Source organism: Miniopterus schreibersii, assembly GCF_964146895.1.
Source record: "Miniopterus schreibersii genome assembly, chromosome: 10".
Taxonomy (NCBI): domain Eukaryota; kingdom Metazoa; phylum Chordata; class Mammalia; order Chiroptera; family Miniopteridae; genus Miniopterus; species Miniopterus schreibersii.
The window spans coordinates 56154287-56167281 of NC_138110.1; positions in this window are offsets into that span (position 1 = coordinate 56154287).

Sequence of the window (12995 nt, forward strand, 5' to 3'; positions counted from 1 at the left end):
ACCTCTTAGGCTAATTTGGGGTGGAGAGAGAGGGCTGCTCTCTCTGGCCAGGCATCCCAAAGCATGATTTATTCTTGCAGCATTTCTATGAGATGTTTTTTTTTCCTTTCTTCCAAATTTTGTGGAAATGCCAAGTCTCTTTCTTCAAAAATTCAATACAATTTGGCTCAGACATACAAAGCAAGGGGATAGGATACCAATTCTTTGATTCTACACTGCTTCTCTCACCCCTGACTAACCTTTTATTTAAAAGATTTAAAACTAATTTTCCATATAGAAACGTTCTACCTTTTGATGTTTTTGGATATTCCTTAAAACCTCCTCTAAAGCCCTGAAATGTAATACAGTGTTCGCAGGTGAAAAGTACTTACTCTTTGAAAACAGCATTTCTTTTGGCTCAGCCAAAAATGCAGGAATGTTTTCACTTCCCAATAAAGAGAAAAACGATTTCACGAAGTAAGTCTCACCTTTGAGCAGTAACATCAAAAATGTCAACTTTGAGCTTTGAGAAGTCACCGGCTGTAAGTTAATATTTGTGCACGGCCCCGTGCCTGAATCATAAAGCCTCGCGGAACACATCTGACACCTGATGCCCGTGGTAAAGCCAGTGGCACGGTGCTGTGGGAAAGGGCGGGGTGAATTTTGAGCTCCCCAGAATAACTGTGTCTTGGAAATACCACGCAAACGTCTGAGTCTCAGTCATCATATCTTGAAAATGGGACACCTCCCCCTCTTTTTTCTTGGACTCTATGATGACAAAGTAATAGGCAAGGCAAAAAGCAGGCTCTCCCCCAAGGGGCCTCTCTTTCACTGCCCTCCTCCTTTCCTAGACCTAGAGCCAGCTCATAACTTCTCCTCAGCATTTACCTCAATGAGGTCTTAGTCTCTGAAGCCTGAGAATACATTACCTGACCCGGCAAGAGAGACTTTGCAAATGTGATTACATTAAAGATCTTTTTAATTTTTTTATTTATTGGAGAGGGGGAGAGAGAGAAATACTAATTTGTTGTTCCACCCATCTATGAATTCATTGGCTGATTTTTACACATGCTCCATTTGGGGGTCAAACCCAAAACCCTGGCTTATCTGGATGGTGCTCCAACCAACAGAGTCACCTAGCCAGGGCTACATGAAAAATTACCCTGGACTAACTGGGTAATTACACTGAGCCCAGTGTAATTATGTGAGGGTCCTTATGAGTGGAAGAAGGAGATCACACAGAGAAGATGCTACGCTTTTGGCCTTAAGGATGAAGGAAGGGGCCAGAAGCCAAGGAATGCAGGTGGCCTCTATCAACTGGAAAAGGCAGGGAAATGGATTCTCCCCTAGAGCCACCTGAAGGAATGCATCTCTGCTGACACCTCAGCGTTAGCCCAGGGAGATCCATTTCAGACTTGTGACTTTTAGAACTGTAAGATGATATATTTGTGTTGCCTGAAGCCACAAATTAGTTTGGCTAGTTTGTTACAGTATGGGTAGGAACAAATACAGAATTTTTATAGAGCTGTGTCCCAACTGCTGGGCAGCAAGTGCTTTGAGTGGCTGAAAAGGTAGTTCTGACCACTGGCTATCTATCTCCTTAAAAGGGTGCAGAAGAGGCCAATGGAGCAATGATCATAACGGATTATTTCTCTTTGGTAGGCAAAAAGGTTGAGGCTTCCAGAGCAAAATAAATGGGTTGATGTAGACTAAACACTTAAGCACTTTTTGCTTTTTTCTTTCATAAAAAGGCCTTTTGTGTTTTAGCAGAATCAAGTAAATGTACCTTCTTTCTGAGAATATAATCCTTTAGATAGTGACAGTGCCCATCTTTCAAAGTCCTGAGACACCTACCGCCCCAAGTTTCTGAAGAAGTTCAAGCTCACCATTTGCATCACCCTTTACAACAAATCCTTACTGAACCTGAAGCAAAGCCACAGAACATGACCTTCCAGAATTTATGCCCCTCAGGGGCGGTGTTCAATCCAAAACAAACTCAAGTGCAACCCTTTGGATTTGTGCTTAAACACTGAACCATGGCTATCTGAAAGGTTGGTTTCATGATTTTGAGGTGCAGCAAAATCTTTCTGTGTTCCCTTTCAGAGATCCAGAGACAAGGGGGGGGGGAGTGGGGAGGAAGAGAGAGAGAGAGAAAGAGAGAGAGAGGAGAGAGCCACCTGAGACTGGAGGAAAGAAAAGTCCTTTGCTATATTGTTGGAGGTGCTTCCCCAGAACCAGCCAGAGCAAACTTCTGTGATGTGCTGGTTCGGACACTGTCACTTGGACTTGAAACGTTCCTATGAAATGCCACAGAGAGTGCTAGAATATCCAATTAGTGATGATATGGTGGAGCTGAGAAAGTGTCATTTGCCTGGGTGGTCCCCCAAAATTCTCTGGCCTTTTAGCCAATGGTATTTATTTTAATAATAACTCAGAGACCAGGAGGCATCTCCTCCTTCCTCTTCATAAACAAATCGTGAGGAACTCCCCTATTCCTCACATCTCTGGGGTCTGATGACGGCAAAAGAGTGTGTCCTATGGAGGGAAGGTTTGAATAGCTGAGAGCTGCCTGCAGACCTCTGAGAGATGTCTTGCAGGAACACAATCAGACTTTTTATGTTTCGTACTGAGGGCCACAGAAAAGGAGATGGGGAGAGGGGGAGAGGCCCCATGTAAAGCAGAATCCTCTGACATTCAGGGTTTGGAAGAGGGTCCTGTTTCATTGGTAATCAAGCCGGAGCTATGGATTCTGAAGCCCGCCTTGGTGCCCTGATGGATGCGTGCAGTCTGCCATGGATTTAGGCTTGGAAAGTGTCTTCACAAATCACGTATCTGTTAAACCTACTATAGATGCAATTAAGGTAGTTTTAAGTTCCTGGAGACTGGAAGCGTCCAAACATAGGTATGATGACCATTTGCCACGGATGTTCTAGAGAGCATTCAAAACACTAACTGGGAGACTGGACCCAATCACTTGTTCAGCCTGCCAGCAAATGTTCATTAAGTCTGCTACCTTCAACCGTCTATGTTGGATATTGCATTGCTTTTAAATATCTGCCTTAAGTGTTTATAAATTTATTATTCTATTAATTTGGGTATAGAGGGCAAAGGAGACTAATCAAATAGATGCAGGAGTCACATTCTTCATGTTGTGGAAAATACAGGAAAAAAGCTCATGAAGTAATAGATTTTTTTAAAAATCAGTAACAAAGACAACAATAATAATAATTTCCATCCGGGTCAGGCATGTATATATTGCATATAACTTAATCTTTCAACAAAACCTGGCAGGAAATATGACTACCCTGTTCCTCATATATGGAAATTGAGGCATAGAGATATTGTATAAGTTGCCCAAGGTCACAGAGCTAGTAATACCTGGGGCAAGCATTCTACCCAGTTCTACCCAGCATGTGCAATAGGTGGGTAATGGGTTAGCATGTTGTCCTTTGCCTACAGAATTACAGAATGGTAGAAATGGAATATAACAATTACTCACATTTATTTATTTGAAGACAAATGGAGTTCCCTTCCAAAATAAGTTAGCTGCAGGTCATTCCTTTTATAAGTGGAGATTTGCAGACTCTCATCTGGGCTAAGCTCAGCGACAAGTCAGTTGGCACCGGGTGCTTGCAAAACATTACTTGTGGCAAATTGGTTCAAATATAAACAACGGGTTCTTAATGCTGACGTTCTGTTGATGGTTTAAGGAACTCTCAATTAGCTCAAGTTGGGATTATTTCTGATGTTCCAGTACCTTAGGAATTCTTGGAAGACGCAGCAGTGGGGGAAACAGCCTGAGTATATCCACAAAATATTGGCTCGGGCACTTTCATGCACATCAGCTTGTTCATTTCCTCAGTGGCCTCAAAGGATCAATGTTACTAACTCCATTTTTGCAGGAAAAAAATTTCAAATTCAATATTTTGTTCCAGATCACGCTAATTATTAGACCATGGAAGCTGGCGACTGCATTTTACCTGTAGCTATGCATTTATATAATATGCTAACTCAAAATGCTTTTCTGGGTTGCACTGTGCTTCCAACCATCCCTCTGTAAGAGTGTTTTTATGGGGAAAGATGCTCTGAATTCCAAACAGAAGACGTTGAAAGGTGAACACTTTGCTAGAACCAACTATTTTTTTTGGACCAGTTAGATTCATACTAAGCCTATGGTGAAGGAAATCAAGCATAAATCACTCTAGACTGAACCGTGTGTCAATGGCTATGTGCTAAGAGCCACAGGAACCAATGAGTAGTGATGTGTGTGGATCTACACACCAGGACATGAGAGCCGGCACCCTCTAATCTGACTTCCATCCCTACAGACTCTGTCCCAAGCTTGTGTTGGGAAGGAATCTTTAGGCAATGGAGGAATAAACAAGCCCTAGATTAGCTTTGGTTCCATGCCATGTCCTTCCCCAGAGGGTGATGCTGAGAAGCCACTGCTGGCCCTTGTGCCAGGAGAGGGTCTGATGTGACTGCCTTCATATAGAGCATCCCTGGTTGGCATACTATGTGCTTTTCACATTTCCTTTCTCTTCTAATAATTGAGCTCTGCTGGGGGAAGAGATTTTGGGTCCTCAATGGAGTGAGTCGTCCTCCCTCAGAAAGCCTGAGAGCCACAGTTCTTTACTAGGGTCCATGTGGGAAAGAGATTAGGCCAGGTTCCGCTTTAGGGCAAGGCCACATCAGGACTCTGGCCTTGACTATAGTAAATGAATTTGCACTTGTCCCTCTGCCTCTGGCTTCCACAGCCACTCCTCACTCCCCATCCAGAAGCAATAATTTAAAAGAGCAAAACCAGTAGACTTTAAAACCTCACAGAGGGTAGAGGCAAAGAGGGGTTCAAAATCTAAGGAGAAAGGGACATTTGAGAAAGGTAAATGTTGAAGCTCAAAGCCAGCTAAAGCCCATTTAGTCACAGTTTATTAGGTGGCCAGTTGAAACCACAAGCAGGGACTAGCCCTGTCCTTTTAAATGGACTTTCCATTTCCTTTGTCCTAGTTCAATGCGTCTTGGTTAAAATGGAATTGTTTGCGAAATTTCTCCAGTCCTAATTTTATAAAAGTACCCTGTTTTATACAGTTTTCATTAAGTATTGAAGTTTAAATGTTTACTTTTATCTTGGATCTTTTGGTATCCATCCACTTACTATCGTTGCATTATTATTGAATATTTTTATTGTCTTACATTTATTGCTATTGCATTTATTATCATTATTAATAAAAATATTAACATTAGCCATTGTAGTGGTGGCAGTAGTAGTGACGGTGGTGGTTTGTGTGTTCTAGCTTTGGGCCCAAATCCCCACCTGGTTGCTTATCCTAGTGAGCTGGAATGTATTTGGGAGGCGTGAGAGCTTCTCAGTGCAGATGCATATCACAGGCATAGATATGTTGACTCTGAATCACGTATCTCAGCCTCTTTACCCTTGGGTCCTACCCTAATGCCACTTTAAAAAGACAAATAGAAACCTAATATGTGCACATAGCAGGTAAATAATATAAAAGAATGTGGAATAAAAAGTCAACGTTTCTGTCCTTCCTTAATTTCTGTTCCCCTAGGTAACTATTACCAGTTTCTTACACGTCCTTACCTGCTCAGTGCTTGCTCAGTGCCGCACACACAGACGTTTCTCATGATCAATGGGTAACTTAGACACACATGGGCAGGGATGCGCACGCTCTGGGTCTCGCTCTGTTCCCCTTAATGAATCCTGTATTTCAGAGACCTCTATCAACCCCCATGCATGCTTTATTTTTAAATAACTTCCTAGCATTTAATTGTGAAGATGGGTCCTAAATTACTTGACTAGTATTCTATTTATGGGAATTCAGTTCCTTTTTCAGTTAGAAATCATGGGACCAAAGATACCTAGAGGGTCATTTCTGCTCTTTTGTTAGGGGGCCCTGGATGGCACTGGCTTCCCCGATGAAAGACGCTCTGAGCCCTCCTAACACAGTGGCCGAAGGAGTGAAGCCAGAGGGAGATGTACGTGCCCAGAAGAGAAAAAACTCCAAGAGAGCAAGTGATTCCGAAAGAGGGACCGCGAGCAGGGAACAGAAAAGACAAAGAGAAAGGCCCAGGGAGGGTTTTCCGCAGCTCAGGCCTGCCCCGATCGCCCTAGTCTACTGGCCACCCGCCCTGACATCTGGCCTCGCGGGTGGGTGGAGGGGCCTGTGGGGGGGCCTTGAGCACCCCTAGAGGTTAGACAGCATAGGCTTGGGGAGGGACGCACGTGGTATCACATCAAAGGGCGTTTTTAAGAGAAAAATGCACCCTTTGAAACATCCGGTCACATCCGTGCCTCTTCCCCCGTGTCTTCATTCACGTGCACACATTTTTGCATAATTGCAGCGATGGCCTAGATTTAATTTTGTATTCTGCTCCCCCCCTCACTTAATATTATATAGTAAATGTTTTTCCATGTGGCTACATAATCTTTCTAATTACCATTTTAATGACTTCATAATACTCCTTTCAGTTCACATATTGTAATTTATGTAACCACTCCCTGTTGTGGACATTTTAGATTGTTTCCAGACTTGTACTAATATAGAAAATGGTGCATACAATATATGTTGTTTCTGCCTTTTAACTGAATTTCTTAGATTAATGAGTGAGTCAAAGGGTAGGGTTGATTCATAGCTCTCGATAAATATGGTCCTGCTGATGCCATAGCAGCGATGCCTCTGGCATGGCATCAGATGGCATCAGATACTAATTTGGGCACCTTTTTTTTTAACTTCTGCAAATGTAATAATGTAACCTGCCACTGCCTTTCACTTTCAACTAATTCTTCTCTACTTTCCACCCAGCCAACTCATGCTTTTCGTACTTGCTCAATCATTTCTTCATTCAAAATCTTTTGAGAATCTAATATTTACCAAGATTTGCTCTAGAATCCTGTTTTCTTGGTAACATTGCAAGTCTTATAGAAAACAGGAACAAAGGATGAGAATGCATTGTAGTACTGAACCCATTTTTTTAACTCAAAAAAAAAAATCAGACTTTGCAAAACAGCAGTTATCAGATTTAAGAAAAATGTGGGCTGGAGAAAATCTGCTAGCACAACCCAGCTCTGAAATGCATTAATTGCTGAGTAAGAGAGAGCTGAGATGAACAGAGTGCAGAGCTGGCCAAAGCCAAGCGTTGTTGGATGAGTAGGAGTTCACCAGCAGGAAAGAGGTGACTATGCGGTCTTAGAACCAGACCATTTGTGTCGAAATCCCAGCTCTGTCTCTCACAAGCTGTGAGGACTTAAATAATTTAATTTTTCACTTTTCTCTTAGGTTTTTATTCAACATTTAAAACACAGACAAAATGTCCCTATGTCTTTTACTCTCCTCAACCTCTACAGAAAGTTCTCCTTGGCCTGGTAATCCGACCCAGTCATGGCACGCCTGTCTCATAGCGCCCACTACCTGTCTACACTGAGGTCTTTGGGGGCAGAGGCCGTATCTTTCTCCTCTTGGTGTCTCCAGCATCTAGCATAGTACCTGATGCATTTTAGGTACTCGGCATATGTTTGTTAAATTTAATGACCTGAATTGAATGTTTAAGTAATTATGGCACATCAACAGGAGGAAATATTACTTTGCAATTAAAAAGATAATTAAAAAGATTGCATAGCTTGGTGGAAATATGTTTATGATAGGTTTAATGTGAACATGCAAAGGGGTGTCTGCATTGTGGTTCTCACTGACTAGAAATTCCCAGGCTAGGTGCTAAGGAGATAAAGGACAGGAAAAGGTATTTATCTCTGATAAGCTTACGGGAAGAAGGTGTGTGTAAGAATGATCACGGCTCGAGGGCAGCGACAGTGTGTGTGCCAAGTGCTGAGCACAGGGCTGATGGGTCCCTTGATGTGGGGATGGAGGTCAACTAGGAGTCAAAAGATAAGGTGTTGAAGAAAGAAGTTGGTTTAATGGGAGAAAACATAAGAGAATGAAAAGGTATTGCATTTTAGAGAAGTCATTAGACACATGTGGTGGTGGAGGGGAGATGACAGAAGATGGGAGTATAAGGTTGAGTTATATTGTAGATGCCTTGCTAAGACGTTTGACCTTTGACATGCAGGTGAGTGGCAGGGTCACATTTGTTTTTATGCAAACAACCCTGGCAGAGCCAATAGGATGAACAAGAGGGGCAAATACCCAAGGCAGGCACCCAAGGAAAAGGCTGTATCTACCTGATTCTGTGAGAGAACAGGCTTGATGTGGAGTTGGAGCAGAATTTTCCAGACCTTCAAAGGGAGAGTAGGGAAGGCTTAGTGACATATAGAATGTTGGGAGATGAGTGATGGGAGGATTCTAGGGTGGCTTGTGGTGACGATTTGTAAAAAATGTAAAAGGAGCAGATCTATGGTAAGAGGGTGGGTAGGAGTGGAAGTGGGGAGATGCTGGGTTGAGTTTTAGACATGTTGAGTTCTTGGTGCTAGTGGGCCTCACACCACCAGGAGGGTGGAATGTAGTCAAATGCTTCTAGATTCTTAGGAGATAATTTCTGGCAAAAAGATGTCCTTAAACTCTGTCTCACAGATAATCCCACACTTTTTGTCTCCATGAAAAACAGGAAGCATGCTACAGATGGAAGTATTCTGGCAGCCTGACATTAAACCTGGGCTATCCCTCATCAGCTGTGAGCAAATTACTTAACCTTGCTAACTAAGCCTCAAATTCCTGATCTGCAAATTAGAGTAATAACTCTTGCCTCATAAGGTTGTGTGAGTATGAGATGAGATAAAGCAAGAAAAACATCTGCAGAAAGGACCCATTTAAGTGTCTGTTCCACCCCAATCCCACCCACCCTTTCCCCCACGCAGATTATCTCAGAACAAGAGTAAAGAGCTGAAACAGAAGCCAAGACAGTTGTCTTTAAAACAAGCATCCGATGTCCACTGGTGGTTGATTTCTTTAGTGTTGGTCTAGTTCTTGGAGTCAAGTGTTAGTGAGATCCAGGAACCAGGTCTCCTCTTGGGTTGCGGCCAGTCTGTTTTTCAAACAAAGATTGCTCCAGGGATGAAATATGAACTTGCTCAAAGTGAGCACCATCGAGGTCCAATCAGTATCAATATTCCAATATGGTAGCTTCATTTTTTTTCTCTTCTCTGATAAGAAAGTAAGACCTTTGATTTCTCTTGTTGGTTGGAATTGAGTTCTATATAGATCTCTCCATATAATATGGTGGTAATAATAACATAGTATTTTTCATTTTGAGGGCTTGGTACTTTAGGGGCATCACTTCTTTTCACCCTTGCAACAAACCTACATGATTTTGTATTTTGTCCATGTTACTGATCAAGCTGGTACTGAGAGATGATGTGGTGTGTCCAAACTGCACAGAAAGTAAGCGAAGGACCTAGCATGTGAAAGCAACCCATTTGAATCCAGAGCCCTTACTTACAACCACTGCCTTTCAACTAAGATGACATTCTCTCTGTCACTTGCCAGTCTAGGGTGGGAGAAGGAGAGAAAGAGACAATTAAGAGAGATGCAAGAAGCAAGGGAGTATTGTGTGGGTATGTGTTTTAATTGCTGTTACATATAAATCACAAGTCACTCTTGTTTCTCCATCAAGGGAGGCGCAAGGACAAGCAAACAGAATGGCATTTATCTATGATTAAAAAATTATGACCATTTATATGGAAATGAGTCTGATGTGTCTGGGAGACTGAAGAGGATTGCAGAGTCGTCCATTTGGGGCGTTTCGTCTTTTCTCCGCACTCCCAGGCCAAGTGCAGAGTTGCAGCAGCATCCGCCAGGGTGTTCAGGGGCAAGGCTGGCCTTCCTGGGTTGTCGCATGTGACACAGTCACAACTGCATGCTCTGCTCATGCCCTTTCCTTTGCCTGGCCTGTTCTTTAGCTGAAAAACACCGCCAGTGTCCCTGATCAAACACCGCCTGCTCTGAGAAGCCGTCCTCACTAAAGATTTCATTCCCGCAGCGTCAGTCTCTGTGGTGGCATAGATCATGCTAATTCATTTATTCATTCACATATTGATTCCACACGTACTCGCTGAGCATGTTCTTCGTGACAGGCATTGTCCTAGACACAGGAGATCAAGTGTGCACCTGATTCCAGAGCAAATGAGTGAAATAAGGTCATTATTCTCCTGTGGAGCGGCCAATGCAGGAGAAAAATGAAGCAGGTGGGTAGGTGGTCAGGGAAACCCTCCTGAGGACGGTTTTAGGAATAATGACCGGAGGGAAGCTAGGCAACCTGTCAGGTGAAGATGGGGGCCAGAGACAGTGGGAGGCCAAAGGTAGCTTCTCTTGTATGTGCCACTTGCTGGAAGGAACCACAGGCACTACCAATGGAGATGCTGCTGCTGATGCCAATGACCACGGTATTGATGATTACTCTTGAGCATCTGTTGGGGTCTAGCTACTGTTGTGGATATTTGCTTTCATTAGATCTCACAATAGCGCCGGGGGAAGGTATTGTTGTATCTGATTTGCATATGAAGCAAAACCCTTAGAAAAATCTAATGATTTTTCTCATGTAGCTAGTAAAGAGCTTTAGCTGAAACTCCAACTCCAACCTGTGTCCAAAACCTATCACTGCCAATGACTCATTGTCCTTGCGTCCCCAGCACCTAACATGAGGTCTAGCACTATAGAAACTTAACAATTTGATAAATGGATGAAGGGGTGACTTCATTAGCCTAATATCGCATTAAGGCCATGTAATATGACTGTTTAAATTTCTGGCAACTCTGAGACTGGAATGTATTTAGGCATTTGACAAGTATTGCATTTCTGAGAGGATGGTGGGATAGAGCATGAGGACCCCAAAGGTGAACAGTGCCATTGTCGGGGGTCACATATGGATATGAAAGACAGCATGGTGATCCTGTCTCTTCCGTCTCCACTGCACACATCTCTTCAGAGAGAACTGTCCTGCTCAAAATCCCTATACACACCCCCCTCCAAATATATAAACATACACATCCAAACACATACACACATGTGCAAAGACAGACACATTCCCACAACCAAAGAATACACACTACTAGAACATATAACAAGCAGGTAGACACAGCTGTGCACGAAGATACACATCAACAGAGAAGAAACACAAATGTGCACACACTCATATAACCTCGTACACAGAGAGGCACCCCCAGAAACACTCTCATACATATCCGAGCAGAAACCAGAGTACACCAACATGAAGGCAGCCCGGATCACAACCAGCCTGGCTACAAGTTCCAGGGTCCAGTTCACAGCAGCTGGGGGGAAATGTGCTGCTTCTCCCCCTTTTTGTTGCTATGGCAGAAGCCAAGTTCTGCAACACCCAGTTCCCCCAGAGTTGCCCACCTCCAACTGCTTCTTCCCCTTCCTCAACTTCTTCTAGAGGGCTTGATTGTCTGAGTCCCTTCCAGTCTTCTCGATGGAGTCAGATGGAAGACTTTCAGTGGCACAGCCTCCATGGTACCCCAACCCCCGTCTTAGGGACCTTCACATTGGATGGTCCCCATGTCTAGGATGCCTGTCCCCAGACACTGCCTCACTCCCTCATCTCCCTTTCATCTTTGCTCAAATGCCCCCTTCTCAGTACAGCCTGACCCGATCCACTAATCCCGCAACGTGATGATGATGATGATGATATAAACTGTTACTCTTGAGCATCTATCAAGGTCCAGATATAGTTCTAAGCAATTTATACCCATTTATGCTGCACAATATCATGTGAGATAGGTACTGTAATATCTGATTTATAGTTGAAGCAAAACCCTTAGGAAAATATACTCCTGAGAACCCAGAAGGCTTCTCTGGAGCTGTTCCTTGGGATTTCTGGAAACTTGGAGACTTCTGTGTTTTCAGTTTACTGATCACATGCCAAGGCCTGACAGAGGGACTTCTGGGTCAGAAAATTCTAGAAGTCCCACAGACCCCATACAGAATTTGCTTCTTTCACTGGAGCTTCTCCCTTCTGGGCAGTCCCATCACTCTTTATGGACACAGCTTGAGCCATCCCAGCTGGCAGCTGTGTCATTGGTTATACAAGCACCCATGTTCAGAGCCCCTTACACAGGCTGCTGCTCTGCAGGGAGGGTGGTGTGGAAGGAAGCAGAGGAGGAGGAAGAGAGGGAACAGGAGGAGAGAAACTGGAATGATGACCTCTGGATTTCCCCTCATTGCCTGCAACCATGTTCCTTCCTTAATCTCATCCTCTTGCCTCACAAGTGAGAAATCTGGAAGTCACTACCAACTCCCTCTCATCTTCAGCTACGTACCTGACCAATCACTTGTTCCCATCTTTTCCATCTTTCTCACATCTTTTTTGCCTATCCCTTCATCTCCAAACTCTCAGTTACCCCCTTGGTCCTGGCCCATGCCATATTTTACCTGGAACCCAGCAATACTCTCCTAAATGTCCTTCTGGACTCCAGACATGGGCTCCTCCAGTCACAGGTGGAGTGTCTTCACCATGTTCTTCTGCTAAAACTGTGGATGGTTCCTTATAGTCCTGAGAAGGTCAACACTCTTTTCCTTGGATTACAAGGCCCTGCATGATCTAGCTCATGCTGACTTCTCTAGCTTCTTCTCTCGGGTGCTTCTGGGGCCACTGCTCTCCAGTAAGATGAATTCCAGTGATGCCTATAGTGTGCCCACCCTCTTCTGTCATTTATTAATGCCTCTGCTCCATCTGAAATACTCATCCACTCCTTCTGGTTGGCTAACACTCATCATTCAATACCCACCTCATGAGTCATCTCCTCTATTGAACCACCTGCTTCCCTCAATACCTGAGGTAGTTACTCCTGTATGCCTTTGTCCTATTTTTAAAACACAGCAGGCTAACAGGATGCAATAAAACCTCAATCCTTGGAGCAAAGAGCTAATCTAGAAGCTCACAGGTGGCATGGAAGAATTTTTCTCCCTAGTGGACCCCACTTGCTGGCAGGTCAAAGGAGTCCCTTAACAACAATCCTTCGAACAAACCACCAAGAACAGTTTTTGTCAGAGAAAAGAAAACCCTCTCCTAGTCCACACAGAGTAGAATTT